The sequence below is a fragment of the Ranitomeya imitator genome, chromosome 7, assembly GCF_032444005.1.
Source record: "Ranitomeya imitator isolate aRanImi1 chromosome 7, aRanImi1.pri, whole genome shotgun sequence".
Classification (NCBI taxonomy): Eukaryota; Metazoa; Chordata; class Amphibia; order Anura; family Dendrobatidae; genus Ranitomeya; species Ranitomeya imitator.
Genome location: NC_091288.1, coordinates 193,051,278 through 193,069,605, shown reverse-complemented (window position 1 = coordinate 193,069,605; position 18,328 = coordinate 193,051,278). Strand labels below are relative to the sequence as shown.

Here is an 18,328-nt window from a genome sequence, read left to right as displayed (position 1 = left end):
TTTTTTTTTTTTAAGGCAAAAGGACACCATGAATACAAAAGGGAATTTGTAACAAGGCTATTAAAAAATCCCAGGTGATGGACATAACAAACTATAAAAGTCACTGAATATTCTTTAGGGTACAGTTATGTAAATCATCTGTGCAGAGTAAGAAATCTTCAAATAGGAAAGCACCATGAAAATGTTCACTATTAGGGTATGTGTCCACGTTCAGGATTGCATCAGGATTTGGTCAGGATTTTATGTCAGTATTTGTAAGCCAAAACCAGGAGTGGGTGATAAATGCAGAAGTGGTGCATATGTTTCTATTATACTTTTCCTCTAATTGTTCCACTCCTGGTTTTGGCTTACAAATACTGACATAAAATCCTGACCAAATCCTGATGCAATCCTGAACGTGGACACATACCCTTAAAGCTATGGTCTTTACCGTGGCTTTAGATTCATCAAGTTTTGACCAGGAGCTTCACTTCTATGATAAAGTGGCAAAAGTCACTATTGATGTCATATCACATCTTGTCTCCACTTTCTCAAAAGAATGGCAAATATTCTGGAACTGAATGGTGTTGAAGGAGGAAAAGTGGTATATTCTACTTACCGTACTCTATTTACAGGAAAAAAAAAACTCCTGATTGCTAGAATATGGGACCTTCGTCTGTTTGAATGCAGAGAGGTTCAAGGATGGGCACTGCTGCACCATTCATTCTCTATCGGACTGCCGGAGATTCCAAAGAAAATTCCTGGAATACTTCTTTGAGTAACAAGGTTCTGAAGCTTGATGAGATTAAAATTTGGATCTTTTTAGGCAATGAAAAAAAGCTATTTTTGGTGAAAGCTACAAGTCACACTCTGCCAAAAATCACAAGTCCCCTCTGTCTAGGGTGGGTGGCAGCATCATGCTTCCAGAATATTTCTATTCTGAATTTTATGGAAGATTAGTAAATGTAAAACATTTAATTAAAGCAAAATATATGTACTGAAATGATCTCAACCTAATTGATCATTTATAGCTACACCGATAGTATAATCGAAAGAAAACTCATAGACCGCACTCTGGTGTAGGTGGATGGGGTGCCCGCGTGAGGTTACAATCCGCATGAGTAGTAGTAGCAAAGCTAGGCACTCAACGGGATACTTGGCAAGAAAATGTGAGTTTATTTACTATCGATTAGTCTGTAGAAAACAGATGGTGGATATGACGTTTCGGTTACTTGGACCTTCATCAGATAAATGTTGTTCCTGGTTGTAATGGAGACTGAGTATGTAGTACCCACTGTGGCCAGAGGTGATTGTTCGGACTAGAATGGTAGAAAAGCTTTCAGGAATATCTGCGCTGAGGTATTGTGACAGTAGTCACTATCAGAGGGTGCTGAGCTGAGACTGAGGAGGGGAATAGTAAATTATTATGAATTGAGCCTGGAGGGTGGGATACAGCAAATTATTATGAATTGAGTGACAAACCACATTTGATGATGACTTCAGGGTGGGATGTGAGAGAAAGTAAATAGTGATGAATTATGGATGGTGAAGAGCAAATGATGAATTGACCCGTGTTTTGACTGCATTTCAATTGATAAGATCTGTATCACACATACCTCAGTTGGCATCTAGGAGCACAGCTGTCATATGTGAAGAAATACAGTATATCTTATCCTCACTGAGCCTATACTGGTTATCTCCAGCTTCATCCTCCTCAATGTTTATTTGTTTTCCAGTTGGGCGCAGTTAGTTTCAGTGCACTGGTATAAAAGCTGTCAGACCGATGGGGAAGAAGGATTAAGCTGGGTATCTCTTTGCTGAGCACAACATGGGTCAAAACATATCTCTACACACATGACATCCATGCTCCCGGCAGCCAACCGAGGTATGTGTGATACAGCTCTTATGAGTTGAGACACAGGGCTCGAGAGCTTGATATCTTTAGTCTGCAGCCCATCCTGACACGTGACTAGGATGGGTCAGTTTGAATTATATCAGGGACGCCATTTTATCTTATTCTTAGTGAAACCCCTAAAGTAAGCACCTATTGCGGTTACATCTTGCTGATCCTGTGCGTTACTCAGAAAATTGGCATAGTCAGCACACTTGTTGTAACCAGGTCTGCCATCAGGGCATTACTGCCCTTACTGGTATATGGGGCCCAGTGTGCACTTAGTTCTTTTTTGTCAAATAAAATGAATTAAATGGTTGTGGGGGAACACAAATAATAATGAATTGGTGGTGGAGGACAGGGGACAGAAATTGATGAATTAAAGGTGGAGAGTGAGGAGAGTAAATGACTATGAATTGGTCTGGTCATGGTGTGATGGTATGCGTTCCTTGTATGCAGTATTATTTGGTCAGTATGTGGTGGTTTTATGTGGTCTGGTCATGGTGTGGTAGTATTTGTTCCTTGTATGTGGTATTATTCAGTCACTATGTGGTAGTAATATGTGGTCTGGTCATGGTGTGGTAGTATTTGTTCCTTGTATGTAGTATTATTTGGTCACTATGTATTGGCAATATGGGGTCTGGTCATGGTGTGATGGTATTTGTCCCGTGTATGTGGTATTATTCGGTCATTAGGTGGCAGTTTTATGTGTACTGTCATGGTGTGGTAGTAATTTTTCCTTGTATGTGGCATTATTCTGTCATTCTGTGGTGGTAATATATGGTCTGCTCACGATATTGTTGTATTTGTTCTTTCTATGTGGCATTATTTGGTCACTATGTGGTGGTAATATATGGTCCAACCATGGTGTGATAGTATTTGTTTCTTGTATGTGGTATTATTGATAATTTAAAAAAATGAGTCTGGAGCCTGGGCATTGTCACAAGGAGGTCCAAAAATGTTGCTAGTATGAGGCCCTGAAATTCCTGGTGGCAGCCATGGTTGTAGAACATTGGCATCTCAAAATGGCAGTGACTAACCACCCTGTAGTGAATTAGTCCCCATCGGAACAGGAGAAAGAGGTGACAGAGAATGAAATGGAGAAAAGTCAACCAGTTCTAGGACCCTGCAGATGAAGAGTCCGTGAGGTCCATTCAAAAGTGGAGGGCTAGTTCTGGGTATTTTATCTGTGAGTATAAAGAACAGATGACTCATTAGGAGCGCAGAATTTTGGAGCTGTCAGCAAAGCAGTTCAAAGTTCACAAAAAGCGCAGGGGACTGTGACCTACATGGATTCAGTTCTTTCTCTGAAGGTCAGTCATGTTCATAGAGCTGCCAGAGCCAAAAAAAGGGAAGAACAAAGTAGCGCCATGTTCCCTTCATTGTGTCAAGGTTGGCGCTGGATTTCAGACTCTATTGTCAGTTGTTCCTTATCATGGCTAACCCATAATAGATCAGTAATAAAAAATAAAAACTGCAAATATGACATAAACAGCTCATACTCAGTAACTAAAGTTACAGATTTACATATCATTTTAAGCATACAACATCACATCCAGTTAAACTATTTTCTGAATGTTTATAGTACTGTGAGTTGTTTAACGACAGGTATTCAGTCATTCATTGAATTAAATTAGAGCAAACCTGTCAGTAAGAATGTGCCTAGAATACTAGAGGCCAATACATGGCAGGGAAACACATTTCCGACGTTACCTATCCTGTCGCTATCTGGTATCATTTTGATGAAATGTATGCTTTATTTATATGCAAATTAGGCTCATAAGTGCATCGACCAGCAAGCGTATCAGTACAATTGAAGTTCTCGACTCCTCTTGATTCTCCTTGTCAATGCCGTCACCGAGTGGAGAGCAGAGGTCATATCGGGCAACATAGCCTGTCTTTACTGTCATTCAAGAAGCAGAGGGCAGCACCAAAGGTGAGAAGTGAAGAGAAGCAAGGACTGCAAGAACAATGATACGCCCGCTGGTGCACTTGCAAGACTAAAGGTACCTTCACACATAACGATATTGTTAACGATATTGTTGCTTTTTGTGACGTAGCAACGATATCGTTAATAAAATCGTTATGTGTGACAGCGACCAACGATCAGGCCCCTGCTGGGAGATTGTTGGTCGCTGAAGAAAGTCCAGAACTTTATTTCGTCGCTGGACTCCCTGGAGACATCGCTGGATCGGCGTGTGTGACACCGATCCAGCGATGTCTTCACTGGTAACCAGGGTAAACATCGGGTAACTAAGCGCAGGGCCGCGCTTAGTAGCCCGATGTTTACCCTGGTTACCATCGTTAAAGTAAAAAAAACAAACAGTACATACTTACCTACAGCTGTCTGTCCCCGGCGCTGTGCTCTGCACTCCTCCTGTACTGGCTGTGAGCGTCGGTCAGCCGGAAAGCAGAGCGGTGACGTCACCGCTCTGCTTTCCGGCCGCTGTGCTCACACAGACAGTACAGGAGGAGTGCAGAGCACAGCGCTGAAGGACAGACAGCGGTAGGTAAGTATGTAGTGTTTGTTTTTTTTACTTTTAGGAAGGTAACCAGGGTAAACATCGGGTTACTAAGCGCGGCCCTGCGCTTAGTTACCCGATGTTTACCCTGGTTACCGGCATCGTTGGTCGCTGGAGAGCGGTCTGTGTGACAGCTCTCCAGCGACCAAACAGCGACGCTGCAGCGATCCGGATCGTTGTCGGTATCGCTGCAGCGTCGCTTAATGTGAAGGGACCTTAAGTAGTATTTTGTTGCAATGGATAATGACAGAAAAAGTATAGTGTTTCCCTGCCTATGTAAAGTACCTCAGGTTTCTTAAAGGGAATTTGTCACCAGTCACCACATATGACCTATCTAAACTATTAATATGGTCATACAAGTTCATGGAATCATAGAATGTTAGAGTTGGAAGGGGCCTCCTGGGTTGTCGTGTTCAATCCCCTGCACAATGTGGGATTCACTAAACCATCTCAGATAGATGTCTGTCCAGCCTGTTTGAAGACTTCCTTTGAAGGAGAACTCGCCACCACTCGTGGCAGGTTGGCCAGCAAAACAACAATCCACTTTTTATATGGAGAGTGACATGTGACTTCAGCAGCCATAGAAGCCATGATAGAAGCCCTTGTGTCTGGATGTTGTGGATGGATTCTGCACGTTGATTGACTGCCGCAATGTACCCACATTAAGTTCATTAAAAAAAAAACAGTCCGTCGCTCATCTGACCTATACCCAACCCCTTCCCTCATTAAATACGTCCTCCCACTCATCATACAGCATCACTATGTTAGCCAAAATCTTAACAAAAGCATTAGTGGAAAAGCAATCACTTATTGAACTGCGCCCGAATTTAGCTGACTTTGAGGGAAAATGCTCTGGATTCCGAACACGAATCCGAAGGAACTACGTTCGTGCCGAATTGGAGATTGGTGAGCAAGTTCCCTCATCTCTATCTCATAGCTCTGGACTGTCGCCGCACAAGCAGGTGCTATGGGAGGGTGGACGACAGCGATCGAGGGGGGGGTCATGGCACCAGACAGTGAAGGTGCAGGAGCAAGGAATAAATGGAAGAGGATGAGGAGGAAGGGCTGATGGGCATGCAACAGTCAGATGAGGAAGAGGATATTGATCCCCTCTCTGATGTCCGTCATTGGTGGGAGGTGACGTAGGAAGCAAGCTTGAGTGTTGCCCTGTTACCAAGACACCATGGACTTAAGGTACCTTCACACATAACGATTTCGTTAACGATATCGTTGCTTTTTGTGACGTAGCAACGATATCGTTAACAAAATTGTTATGCGTGACAGCGACCAACGATCAGGCCCCTGCTGGGAGATCGATGGTCGCTGGGAATGATCAGGACCTTTTTTTTGGTCACTGATCACCCGCTGTCATCGCTGGATCGGCGTGTGTGACGCCGATCCAGCGATGTGTTCACTGGTAACAGGGCCGTGCTTAGTAACCCAATGTTTACCCTGGTTACCATTGTAAAAGTTAAAAAAAACAAACACTACATACTCACATTCCGGTGTCTGTCACGTCCCCCGGCGTCACCACTGTGCTCTGCTTTACGGCCGGCCATGTACATTTGTATACGTGTGTTTGTTGTGAGTGCAAGTCGTTCATTAAATACCCCTACCCTATTGTATGACTGTTCGCGTATGGAGTATGGCTGCTATCTAGCGCCCGACTAACCACTCAACGTGTCACACACGTATCAGCGTCTATTGCTGTGTCCGCCAGTGCGGCGCCACGCGCCAGTAGTGCGCTTCCTGACCCACGTCTGGGTGCTTAGTGGTGTCTGCCAGCACGGCACAGTTCGCACTTCGGTGCTCTAATTATAATAGTTACCTAACACACCCAGTTGCGGTGTTGTGTCAGCAAGTGGTCTAATCGGACTTCAATCCTGAGTCTTGGGGTTGTGTTCGCTGACTGCTTGCTTGCACTCTTTAGTGCGGTATTGCGGACCTGTGGCTTTACCGGGTTCGCTTCCACCGCCATATTACGCTGCCATTTACTAGCAGCAGGTTTTCACCTGCACGGTGGACCCCGGACTGCGAACGCATCTTTTACATCTTTCTTGGTGCGTTCCGCCAGTCCTAACAGAACACTAGCGCCAGGGTCTGGCTAGTAAATGGCAGACGATCAGCGTTTACAGCGGTACATCCAGCAGCTGGAGGGAAGGTTGGCGGCTCTAGAGCGTTCAACCTCAGCTGTGGATGTCACTGCTGTCGCTGTTCAGGCTGCAAGTGTAGCTGCAGCCAGTTTGTCCGCTGCCACCTCTGCCCCGACTTTATCCCGTCTCCCGCTTCCTGACAAGTTTGCTGGTGACAGTAAACAATGTCGCGGATTCGTAAGCCAGTGCTCCATACATCTCGAGCTCCTGGCGGTGCGTTTCCCTACGGAACGGGCGAAAGTGGGATTTATTTTATCTCTCTTGTCGGGCAGGGCGTTGGAGTGGGCAACGCCACTTTGGGAGCATGATGACCGTGTGCTACAGAGTGCTCCGCTCTTTCTGGACGCTCTGAAGCAGGTCTTTTTGGGACCCCGTATTACACACGATACCGCGCTCCAGTTATTGACAATTACTCAGGGCTCGTCCGTGGTCAGCCAGTTTGCCATCCAGTTCCGGACTCTGGCCTCGGAGTTAGAGTGGTCGGATAAAGTGCTAATTCCGGTGTTCTGGAGGGGACTGGCAGACCACGTGAAGGACGCCTTAGCCACCAGAGAGATACCCGCCACACTGGAGGAGCTTATTTCTCTATCCACCCGCATCGACCTCCGTTTCCACGAACGAAGGTTAGAGCAGACCCAGTGTAGGCAGAGGTTTAGACTGGCTCCCACCTTCGCCAGACCTCTTGAATCTTCTGTTTTGGCATCCGACTCCCATGAGGCCATGGAGGTTTCTCAAGCGGGACCTAAGTCTCAGACCGCTCGAGTACCCATGGTTTGCAAAAATTGTCACCAACGAGGACATTACACTAATAAATGTCCACGGCGGTCAGGAAAACGATCGCGTCTAGTAACCTTAGGGGGAGGTTCACTAGACACAGCGGCTTTTTCCTCCAAACTGTCCTTTAAGGGGACAATCCTGTTTGACTCATCCACTCTAACAGTCGAGCTTTGTGTGGACTCAGGAGCAGAGGGAAATTTCATGTCCTCTGCTTTTGCTCTGCGTCACGCTGTACCACTTGTTATGCTCACCAAACCTGTAACTGTTAGAGTTGTGAATGGGTCGACACTTCCACAACAAATCACACATCAGACTGTTCCATTCTCGTTGTCCATGTCCCCTTCCCACCAGGAGATTATTTCCCTTCTGGTCCTTCCCGAGGGAATGGATGAGATTTTACTGGGAATACCCTGGCTCCGTTACCACTCCCCACATATTGAGTGGTCCTCAGGGAGAATATTGGGTTGGAGTAAGTCTTGTATGGGCAGGTGTGTGAGTGAGTGTGTACAGGTCTCTACTACCGAGGTACCCGCAGAGCTTTCATCTCTTCCAAGGTGCTATTGGTGCTATGCAGATGTATTCTCTAAAAAGGCAGAAGAGACTCTACCGCCTCATCGCCCCTATGACTGTCCTATTGACCTCTTGCCTGGAGCTGAACCTCCTCGGGGAAGGGTATATCCCCTCTCTCTCCCTGAGACGGAGGCTATGTCTCAATACATCCAGGAGAATTTGGCAAGAGGGTTCATTAGGAAGTCAGTGTCTCCTGCAGGGGCGGGATTCTTCTTCGTACAGAAGAAGAACGGGGAATTACGTCCTTGCATCGATTACAGGCGTCTCAATGCTATCACCATTAAAAATAAGTACCCGTTGCCCCTGATATCGGAGCTCTTTGACAGGCTAAGGGGAGCTAAGATATTCACCAAACTAGATCTGCGGGGTGCCTACAACCTGATTCGCATCCGTGACGGGGACGAATGGAAAACGGCTTTCAATACCAGGGATGGGCACTATGAGTACCTGGTGATGCCCTTCGGGCTCTGTAATGCCCCAGCCGTTTTTCAGGACTTTGTCAACGATATCTTCCGGGATATGCTTTCCACCTCGGTTGTAGTCTATCTGGATGATATTCTCATCTTCTCTCCAGATATTGACTCCCACCGGAGAGATGTTGGCAGAGTCTTCGAACTCTTACGGGCGAATTCTCTTTATGCAAAGTTGGAGAAGTGTGTGTTTGAGCAGGAGTCTTTACCTTTCCTGGGCTATATCATCTCGGCCCAGGGATTGGCTATGGATCCTGCCAAACTACAGGCTGTGATGGACTGGCAAGAACCCCATTCTCTTAAAGCGGTGCAGCGCTTTATGGGGTTCATAAATTGCTATCGCCAGTTCATCCCCCACTTCTCCACTTTGGTAGCTCCCTTGGTATCCCTCACCAAGAAGGGAGCGAATCCCAAATTGTGGTCGGAAGAGGTCTCCAAGGCCTTCACTTCTATAAAGTCCCATTTTGCTAGTGCTCCCATCTTACATCGTCCCGATGTGGATAAGCCATTCCTTATGGAGGTGGATGCCTCATCCGTTGGTGCTGGAGCAGTTCTCTATCAAAAGGATGCTCAAGGTCGGAAGCATCCATGCTTCTTCTTCTCAAAGACCTTCACACCAGCGGAGAGAAATTACTCCATCGGGGATAGGGAGTTGCTAGCAATGAAGTTGGCCTTTTCGGAGTGGAGACATCTTTTGGAGGGTGCTCGGTTTCCATTCCAAGTCTTCATGGACCACAAAAATTTGGTCTATTTGCGTACAGCCCAGCGGCTGAATTCTCGTCAGGCCAGATGGTCCTTGTTTTTCTCCCGGTTCCACTTCACTCTACATTATCTTGCCGGAGAGAAGAACATTCGTGCTGACGCTCTCTCTCGCTCCCTTGTGTCAACTGAGGAGGAGGAGCCTCGGCTTATTGTCCCTTCGGAGAGTCTGAGAACCGTAGCTCCGGTTTCGCTTGAGTCTGTGCCTCCGGGCAAGACTTTGTTCCCATCAATTTGCGACCGGAGGTTCTCTCTTGGGCTCATTCGTCCAGAGTGGGTGGACACTTTGGGGCAAAGAGGACATCTGAGTTGCTGGCGAGAATGTACTGGTGGCCACATATGGTTCGTGACGTCGGAGACTACGTTCGAGCATGTGTCTCTTGTGCCAAAAATAAGTCTCTCCATCAACGGCCAGCTGGTTTGTTATACCCTCTGCCGGTGGCAGACAGGCCCTGGGAGATGGTCGGGATGGACTTTGTGGTGGGTTTGCCCAAGTCTCGTGGCTGTACCATCATTTGGGTAATCACCGACCAGCGTCGGACTGGAGCACCTTGGGCCCACCAGAGAAAATCATTCTTGGGGCCCACTATGTAGCTACATAGAAATAGATACAAGGCCACCAATTGTGCGGTACAAAGCGCTAATATCAGGGTATAATATAAGGTAGTTTACGTCTTAATTATGTAGCAAGGGTTGGGGTAGCCCCTTCGCAGAATATAATTTAGCCCCCTCATAAAATATAACGCAGTCCCTTCTAATAGAATATAATGCAGCACCCCACAAAATATAATGCAACCCCCTCAGGTATAACGCAGTCCCCACCATAGAATATAATGTAGCACCCTCATAGGGTATAATGCAGCCCGCTCATATAGTATAATGCAGCCACCACAGAATATAATGTAGTCAACTGAGAGAATGCAGCCCCACCACAGAATATAATGCAGCCCCCCATAGAGTATACTGTAGCCCCCTCACATAGTATGATGTAGCCCCCCATAATATAATGTAGTCCCCTGAGAATAATGCAGTCCCCCCACAGAATATAATGTAGCCCCCTCATAAAGTATAATGCAGCCCCTCTCGACCCCCATCATTGTCCTCATCACCACCTCCATCATTGCCTTCTCCCCAACACCCCTAGCATTCTCCCCCTCCTCCATCACTGCCCATTCCACCACCTGCATCATTGCCTCCTCCCCCACCATCATTGCCTCCCCTCACCCTCATTGAACATCACCTCCATCATTCCCTCCCTCACCATGATTGCCCATTACCTCCATCATTGTCTCCCCCACCATCACTGCCGATCACTTCCATAATTGCCTCCCCTCACCTCCATCATTGCCTCCCCACCACCACCATCTTTGCCCATCAACTCCATCATTGCCCATCACCTCCATTATTGTCTCCCCCACCATCATTGCCCATCACCTCCATCATTGTCTCCCCCCACCAATGTCATTGTCCTTCACCACACACACAGCTTACCGCAGCTCACACACACACACACACTCTCACACACACACTCTCACACACACACTCTCTTACACACGATTTAAAGAAACCTCACCTACTTAGCTGTCAGGGTAACAAGCTGTGTTTTTTTGAAGCTTCAAAAACTCACCCACTTACACAGCAGTCGGCTCTGCCCAAGTTGCCCATGTGGCATCTGTGCTGCAGATAACAGACATTTGGGGCCGTGATGCAGACATCAGTGCTGGTCTCGGGGAGGATGAATAAAGAAAGTTGTGTTTTTTTTTTGTTTTTTTTTTTAAACAAGTGGCAGAAGGGAGATCAGAGGTTTCCAAAACTTGTAAGCCAATTTAAAGGGGTTGTGCAGGAACATTATTTTTTATTATTAATTCTTTTTTACCAAGGGCCTAAGATTTAACAGGCAGGTAATTGCTAACTCCCTGCCGATATCTGCCACCACTTGCTGATGATTCAGCTGCTCAATGTTAGCAGAGCAGATCTTTTTCCAGGCTGCTCATTCCACACGGCGTGCTGATGTCATGCCGATTGACAGCCAGCTCCCCAACGCCTCACTGCAGAAAGATGGCTGTCAATCAGAATGTCAGCAGTCACATCCTGCCGACAGCGGCCCGAAAGAAGAACAACTGCTCTGTTGAAGTGGAGCAGCTGAATTGCCGGCAGGAGAGGTCGGTGACTGCTCTGAGCCAGTGCTGGATACAAGAGGCAGGTGATTGCTTCCAACTGCCTGTTAGTTTTTAGGCTCATAGTAAAGAAATAAAATTGTCCTTGACAACACCTTTAAAATTTATGGCATCTTTGCAGAAAGAAAAATGATAAAAATACATGGTGAAGAAAAAACGATAGACTACCCAACATGTTAACCCTTTGTCCAATTTGGATTACTACCATCCAGTGTCTGCATCACCTGCCTGGGAGAGTACAGATCCTAAAGAGACGATGTGCCAGAGGCTGACTGGTCATTTGCTGCAGTGTCGTGACAATGGTCCAGCCATCACTACACAGCAGCTGCTGATCGGAGAGATATATGGCAGGGAACCACAGAGCGGCAGTGAGGGAGAGCAGAATGCCTTTATTTTTACATTTCAGACCCCAGGATTCAGGTACTGGTACCCCCCCATGCTGAAGACTCAGGCACCGCACCCAGCCAGGCCAAAGACTTGATCCCCACCAGCCCAGGACGCGGCCCTTCCTGCAGTGGGGGAAAAGTCTGCCCATTGTGCCCACAAACATTATGTGCAGGGGGTGTGCCTGGCAACCCTGCAGGGACTGTAACCCATGCACCCACTATAGTTACCCCAGACAGTGTGCTTGCTGCTATGGTAACCGTCACCAAGGAGATGTAGCACTAGAGACCTCAGCGGACCCATATGTGGTGACATGAGGGGGGGGGGATGTCTGTACTTGGCACGAGGGGCGCACATACATAGAGCCAGCAGCTGTACTGCAGACACAGGAGCGGGCAGGCTCCATGGACTAAACAGCTGCAGCTGGCGCTAACTCCTGAGGTAAAACTCCCTCCACAGAGCACTGGCACATAACTGCCGTGGCCGCAGATAACAGCTGACGTGTGCGGCCCGGCTCTACCTGCGTCGTGTGCGTCACCCGCTCCTGCAGCAGCAGCAGCAGCAGCAGCAGCAGCAGCAGCAGCTCCAACACGGCCTCCATTCCGAGCCTCGCGCGCCATCCACTGACGTCACGCACAGGGCGGGGTTAGGCACACGTGTATGGAGATAGAAAGGGGCGGAGTCAAAGTGGTCTGCTGGTCACATGTGGGCGTGGCTATCTGTAGAGCCTTATCTAGCTACAGTGATCAGAGGGGTCTACTACGGAGCTGGAGGGCGGAGGAAATGGCTACTACTTGGATAACTTCTTTACTGTTATGCCACATGAGCGCTGCTTGTGTGTGTGGTGCGGCTTTATATGCAGGCAGTGTTAGCTGCACCCTGCGGCTAACGCTGCCCGCTATTACAGACAAATGGTATTCACTCCTCTCCACGCCCATAGGGGCGTGGGGAAGCGTGAATATTCATTTGGCTTTAGCAGCGGGGACAGGATTGTGTCTCCAGCTGCTGCTACTGGCACAGGGCGGGCCCCCTTGACTCAGGGGCCCTATAGCCACCGGCAGGGGGCCCCTGGAGCAGTGGGGGCCCTAGGCAGCTGCTGGCCAGTATGCCAGCAGGTGTCAGTGCCTGGGCCCACCGGAGAATCCTCCGGTTCTCCGGTGGGCCAGTCCGAGCCTGTCACCGACCATTTTTCTAAAATGGTGCATTTGGTGCCGCTTCCCCGGCTACCATCTGCACGGGCCTTGGCAGCGTTGTTTATTAAACACATCTTCCGCCTTCACGGTATGCCAGACAAAATTGTCAGTGACCGGGGTCCCCAGTTTGCGTCTCGGTTCTGGAGAGAGCTTTGTCATCTTCTCAGTATTGAGTTAAATCTCTCTTCGGCATATCATCCCGAGACGAATGGGTTGGTGGAGAGGGCCAACCAGACCTTGGTCACATATCTGCGACATTTTGTCTCTGCTAGGCAAGATGACTGGGCATCTTTGCTACCGTGGGCGGAGTTTGCTCTTAACAATGCTGTAGCTGACTCCACTGGACAGACCCCATTCCTCCTTAACTATGGTCAGCATCCGCGGGTACCTGTGCCCATGCCCGTGTCTTCCGCCGATTCCAGGGTGGCAGACTGGGCTGTGGAGGCACGGGTCATTTGGGATCGCACTCAGGATGCCATTCGGGCTTCCAAGGAGAGAATGAGGTCCTCGGCCGACGCACATCGGTGCCCCGCTCCAACCTTTGCTCCTGGCGACTTAGTGTGGCTCTCCGCCCGTAACATCAGGCTGCGAGTTGAGTCTACCAAGTTTGCACCTCGCTACTTAGGTCCTTTTAAGGTCCTCGAACAGGTTAATCCTGTGGTTTACCGTCTAGCCCTTCCTCCACGCCTAGGTATCACAGACACCTTTCATGTGTCCCTCCTTAAGCCCGTGTACATGTCCTGGTTTTCTGAGTCATCTACTGGGACGTCGGGTTCGTCTACGGACGATTACGAGGTGAACGCTATCTTGGGGTACAAGGTGGTTCGTGGCAAAAAATTTTATTTGGTGGACTAGAGGGGTTACGGTCCTGAGGATAGATCCTGGGAGCCTGCTGAGCACATTTGGGCTCCGCAGCTCATTGCTGCCTTCGAACGTAGCGAGGCCCAAGGACGGGGGCCCTAGGGGGGGGGTAATGTTAGGGGTCGAGTTCCCGCTTCTGCACAGGAGGAATCTCGGGCTGCTTCTGCTGCGGTCTCCCATTCTTCTCCTGCCACAGCTAAACCTGCTCAGCGGAGACGTCGGTCCTTGCGTCTGGCTCAGTCTCACTCTGTGCTTAGGCTTGCTGTTGCTTCTCCAGCTTTTGCCATTAAAGCCAGTGCTGGGCAGCAGCAAGCGGACGCTTTTGGGACTAAGTCCTCCTTTTTCCCTTCTGAGCATGCCCAGGGTGAGATCTCCCGTTGGAGATCAAGGGTCACATGCTCAGATGCTGCAGTGGTTCACATTGGTCCTCCTGGCAGGTCCTCAAAGGGCTAACTTCTGTGGCAGCTGCCCATTGGTCCTTTATTGGAAGGTCCTGAAAGTACTACAGCTATATAAGCTTCGCATGACCGCACGACCATGCGCTAGTGTACATTTGTATACGTGTGTTTGTTGTGAGTGCAAGTCGTTCATTAAATACCCCTACCCTATTGTATGACTGTTCGCGTATGGAGTATGGCTGCTATCTAGCGCCCGACTAACCACTCAACGTGTCACACACGTATCAGCGTCTATTGCTGTGTCTGCCAGTGCGGCGCCACGCGCCAGTAGTGCGCTTCCTGACCCACGTCTGGGTGCTTAGTGGTGTATGCCAGCACGGCACAGTTCGCACTTCGGTGCTCTAATTATAATAGTTACCTAACACACCCAGTTGCGGTGTTGTGTCAGCAAGTGGTCTAATCGGACTTCAATCCTGAGTCTTGGGGTTGTGTTCACTGACTCCTTGCTTGCACTCTTTAGTGCGGTATTGCGGACCTGTGGCTTTACCGGGTTCGCTTCCACCGCCATATTACGCTGCCATTTACTAGCAGCAGGTTTTCACCTGCACGGTGGACCCCGGACTGCGAATGCATCTATTACATCTTTCTTGGTGCGTTCCGCCAGTCCTAACATTAGCCAGCATAAGTACATGTGGGGGTTGCTTAGCAACCAGGCAACCCCCACATGTACTTATGCTGGCTAACAGATGTAAGTCATTCAGCTGCGGCAAGAAAAAATAAATCTCCGAGCACTAAAAAATACTCGGATGACCCCCGAGCATGCTCGAGAAATCTCGAGTAACGAGTATATTCGCTCACCACTACTTAGGACCCCTCTATTCTTGATAATCAGCCATGATAAAGGTGACAGCTGAAAGTCGCAGCCCCCCTGTGAGATTTCCATGCGCTGGTTGTCAAAAATAGAAGAGACCCCAAGTCATTTTCTAACTATTTATAGCACAGGCTCCAGCTGATACTTCCATCAGCAGAATCTGCTCTCACTTTTATCAGCACCAGTAGGCATAGGCTGATGAGAGTAGTAATCTTTCATCAGCCGACGCCTGTGGCCAGCAGTAACCGTTTTACTGCTGCTCACAGCTGCTGGATCACGCTGTCATCTGACAGTGAGGAAACAGTGACAGTAAGGATCTTACCGTTGTTCAGATCCCATGTTTGCCAAGCTGCCATGCAGATGACTGTGTGGCAAGCATTGGATCTTCGGGCCCATGAATCATCTGAATAGAGTCCGGGTTTGGGTATCGTTCTGGTATCCAAACCATACTTTTTTTAGATGTTTGGCAGAACCCACCAGACCTGAACATCCACGGGTTCGCCCATCACTAGTCCTGAGCTCAAGTCCATCACAAGGATTATGGTGAGTTAGCTTGGCAACATAATCAAACAGGCAAATATACAGTGCCTTGTGGAAGTATTCGGCCCCCTGGAACTTTTCAACCTTTTCCCACGTATCATGCTTCAAACATAAAGATACCATTTGTAAATCTTTGGTGAAGAATCAACAAGTGGAACACAATTGTGAAGTTGAACGAAATTTATTTGTTATTTTAAATTTGGGAAATTCAAAAACTGAAACGTGCAATATTATTCGACCCCTTTACTTTCAGTGCAGCACACTCACTCCAGAAGTTCATTGTGGATCTCTGAATGATCCAATGTTGTCCTAAATGCCTAATGATGATAAATATAATCCACCTGTGTGTAATCAAGTCTCTATATAAATGCACTTGCTCTGTGATAGTCTCAGGGTTCTGTTTGCAGAGAGCATCATGAAGACCTAGGAACACAACAGACAGGTCGGTGATACTGTTGTGGAGAAGTTTAAAGCTGGATTTGGATACAAAATGATTTCCAAAACTTTAAACATTCCAAGGAGCACAGTGCAAGCGATCATATTGAAATGGAAGGAGTATCATACCACTGCAAATCTTCCAAGACCCGGCCGTCCCTCTAAACTTTCATCTCAAACAAGGAGAACACTGATGATCAGAGATGTAGCCAAGAGGCCCATGATCACTCTGGATGAACTGCAGACATCTACAGCTGAGGTGGGACAGTCTGTCCATAGGACAACAATCAGACGTACACTGCACAATTCTGGTCTTTATGGAAGAGTGGCAAAAGAAAGCCATTTCTCAAAGATATCCATAAAAAGTGTTGTTTAAAGTTTGCAACAAGCCACATGGGAGACACACCAAACATGTGGAAGAAGGTGCTCTGGTCAGATGAAACCAAAATCAAACTTTTTGGCAACAGTGCCAAATGATATGTTTGGCGTAAAGGCAACACAGCTCATCACCCTGAACACACCATCCCCACTGTCAAACATGGTGGTGGCAGCATAAAGGTTTGGGCCTGCTTTTCTTCAGCAGGGACAGGGAAGATGGTTAAAATTGATGGGAAGATGGATGGAGCCAAATACAGGATCATTCTTGAAGAAAACCTGTTGGAGTCTGCAAAAGACCTGTGACTGGGACGGAGATTTGTCTTCCAACAAGACAATGATCCCAAACAAAACAAAATCTACAATGGAATGGTTCACAAATAAACGTATCCAGGTGTTAGAATGGCCAAGTCACAGTCCAGACCTCAATCCAATCGAGAATCTGTGGAAAGAGCTGAAAAGTGCTGTTCACAAACGATCTCCATCAAACCTCTCTGAGCTTGAGCTGTTTGCCAAGGAAGAATGGGTAAGAATTTCAGTCTCTCATTGTACAAAACTGATAGAGACATACCCCAAGCGACTTGCAGATGTAATCACAGCTAAATCTAAGTCTGCGAACTCGGCTTCAGGAAGCTGGCCACTGCGATCTCCATCTGCGCACGCGCGGCCTTCACGCGGCCATTTTCCTGAAGCACCGGGAAGCAGAGCACTTCATCTGCGCATGCGCGGCCTCAGGAAGATGGCCACCGCCTCCGATAAAGCCATGGTTCACCTGGCTCTGCTGCTTATCTTGGATAACGGGCCGCTGCGTCACCTCACCTTTGGAAGGTACCCTGCTCACGCCATACCACTCACTGCCCCTCATCATCCCCACACCTCTGCCACTGCCACAGCACTGCTGCAACCCCCCCATGGACACCAGGCCTTGGCGTCGCCCACTTAAACAGGAAGGGACCCTGCTCAGGAGCACGCCATATCGCCCACCGCATCACCGCACCTCTGCCGACACCATGCCTCCTGTGACCCTGCTCTGCCACCGCCAGCCCTCAGGTAAGATACTGTAAATTCGAACAATAAAACAGACCCCCATCTTATAAAAAATCTTTTTTTCTGCAATTTTCACCCCAAATTTGGGGTGCGTCTTATGATCTGGTGCATCTTATAGTCCGAAAAATAAGGTAGTGGGTGGGTTCTAGTGGGTTGAGAATCATTTTGTTATATTTGTACGCTGCTGTACTCCATCACCAATTGGCCACCCCTGGTTTTCATTTGATTGCTCCAGTTTTACAGGTAAATGCGCTGTAGCTGCACTAGGCGGGTGCACAACTAGGCAAATTATAGTAATGTAGTCAAAATTTCCATGCATATTGAGTGACGCAGCACAGTGGTCTTGGTCAGTTTTGACCGTGTGTTTGTGAATTAACCTGTTACATTTTGTTATTTGCTGGAAGTGCACTAGGTCTGAGTTTAACAGTCAAAGTTCATTTGACAAATTTAGTGTTTACTGCTTTCCTAGTTCATGGCTTCGCTGTATCCTGGGAAGCCCATCCAGGTCCACTGCTTACATGTGGGGGTCTGTATGGATTCAGCTGTTAGGGTAAACACAGATACTTGGTTCTTGCGTAAAACAGTCATAGCTTTATTATCCATTTTAAACTTTAACAGTGCTCACATGAAAGAAAGCAGCCTTTTCCCGTCTTAATTGAATAACAACAAAAACAGTGCTACCACTGGGTAGGGAAAGATACAATAAGGCCTCATCCATGCAGCAGTACAGACACTATTTTCAGCTCAGTTTGGTCAGCAATCGTGGTAACTCCAACAAGTCAGACACACCTGAACCAGCCCAGCTGCCTTTTATAGAATCTGCAAGACCTGGGCTGGAGTGTATGGGAGCGACCTTTCCCACCCAGGCTCTTTTGGTCTCCAAAATCGCAAACCCAAACTCCAGTCAACCAGTCAACTAAAATTCC

General features: G+C 47.9%; 1 protein-coding gene across 1 annotated transcript in view; it reads right to left on the bottom strand.

Annotated features, from left to right (window-relative positions):
• The window catches only part of LOC138645184 (cytochrome P450 2K1-like), an 81,181-nt gene that overhangs the window by 33,365 nt on the left and 29,488 nt on the right, over nucleotides 1–18,328 (bottom strand). The window lies entirely within an intron of this gene.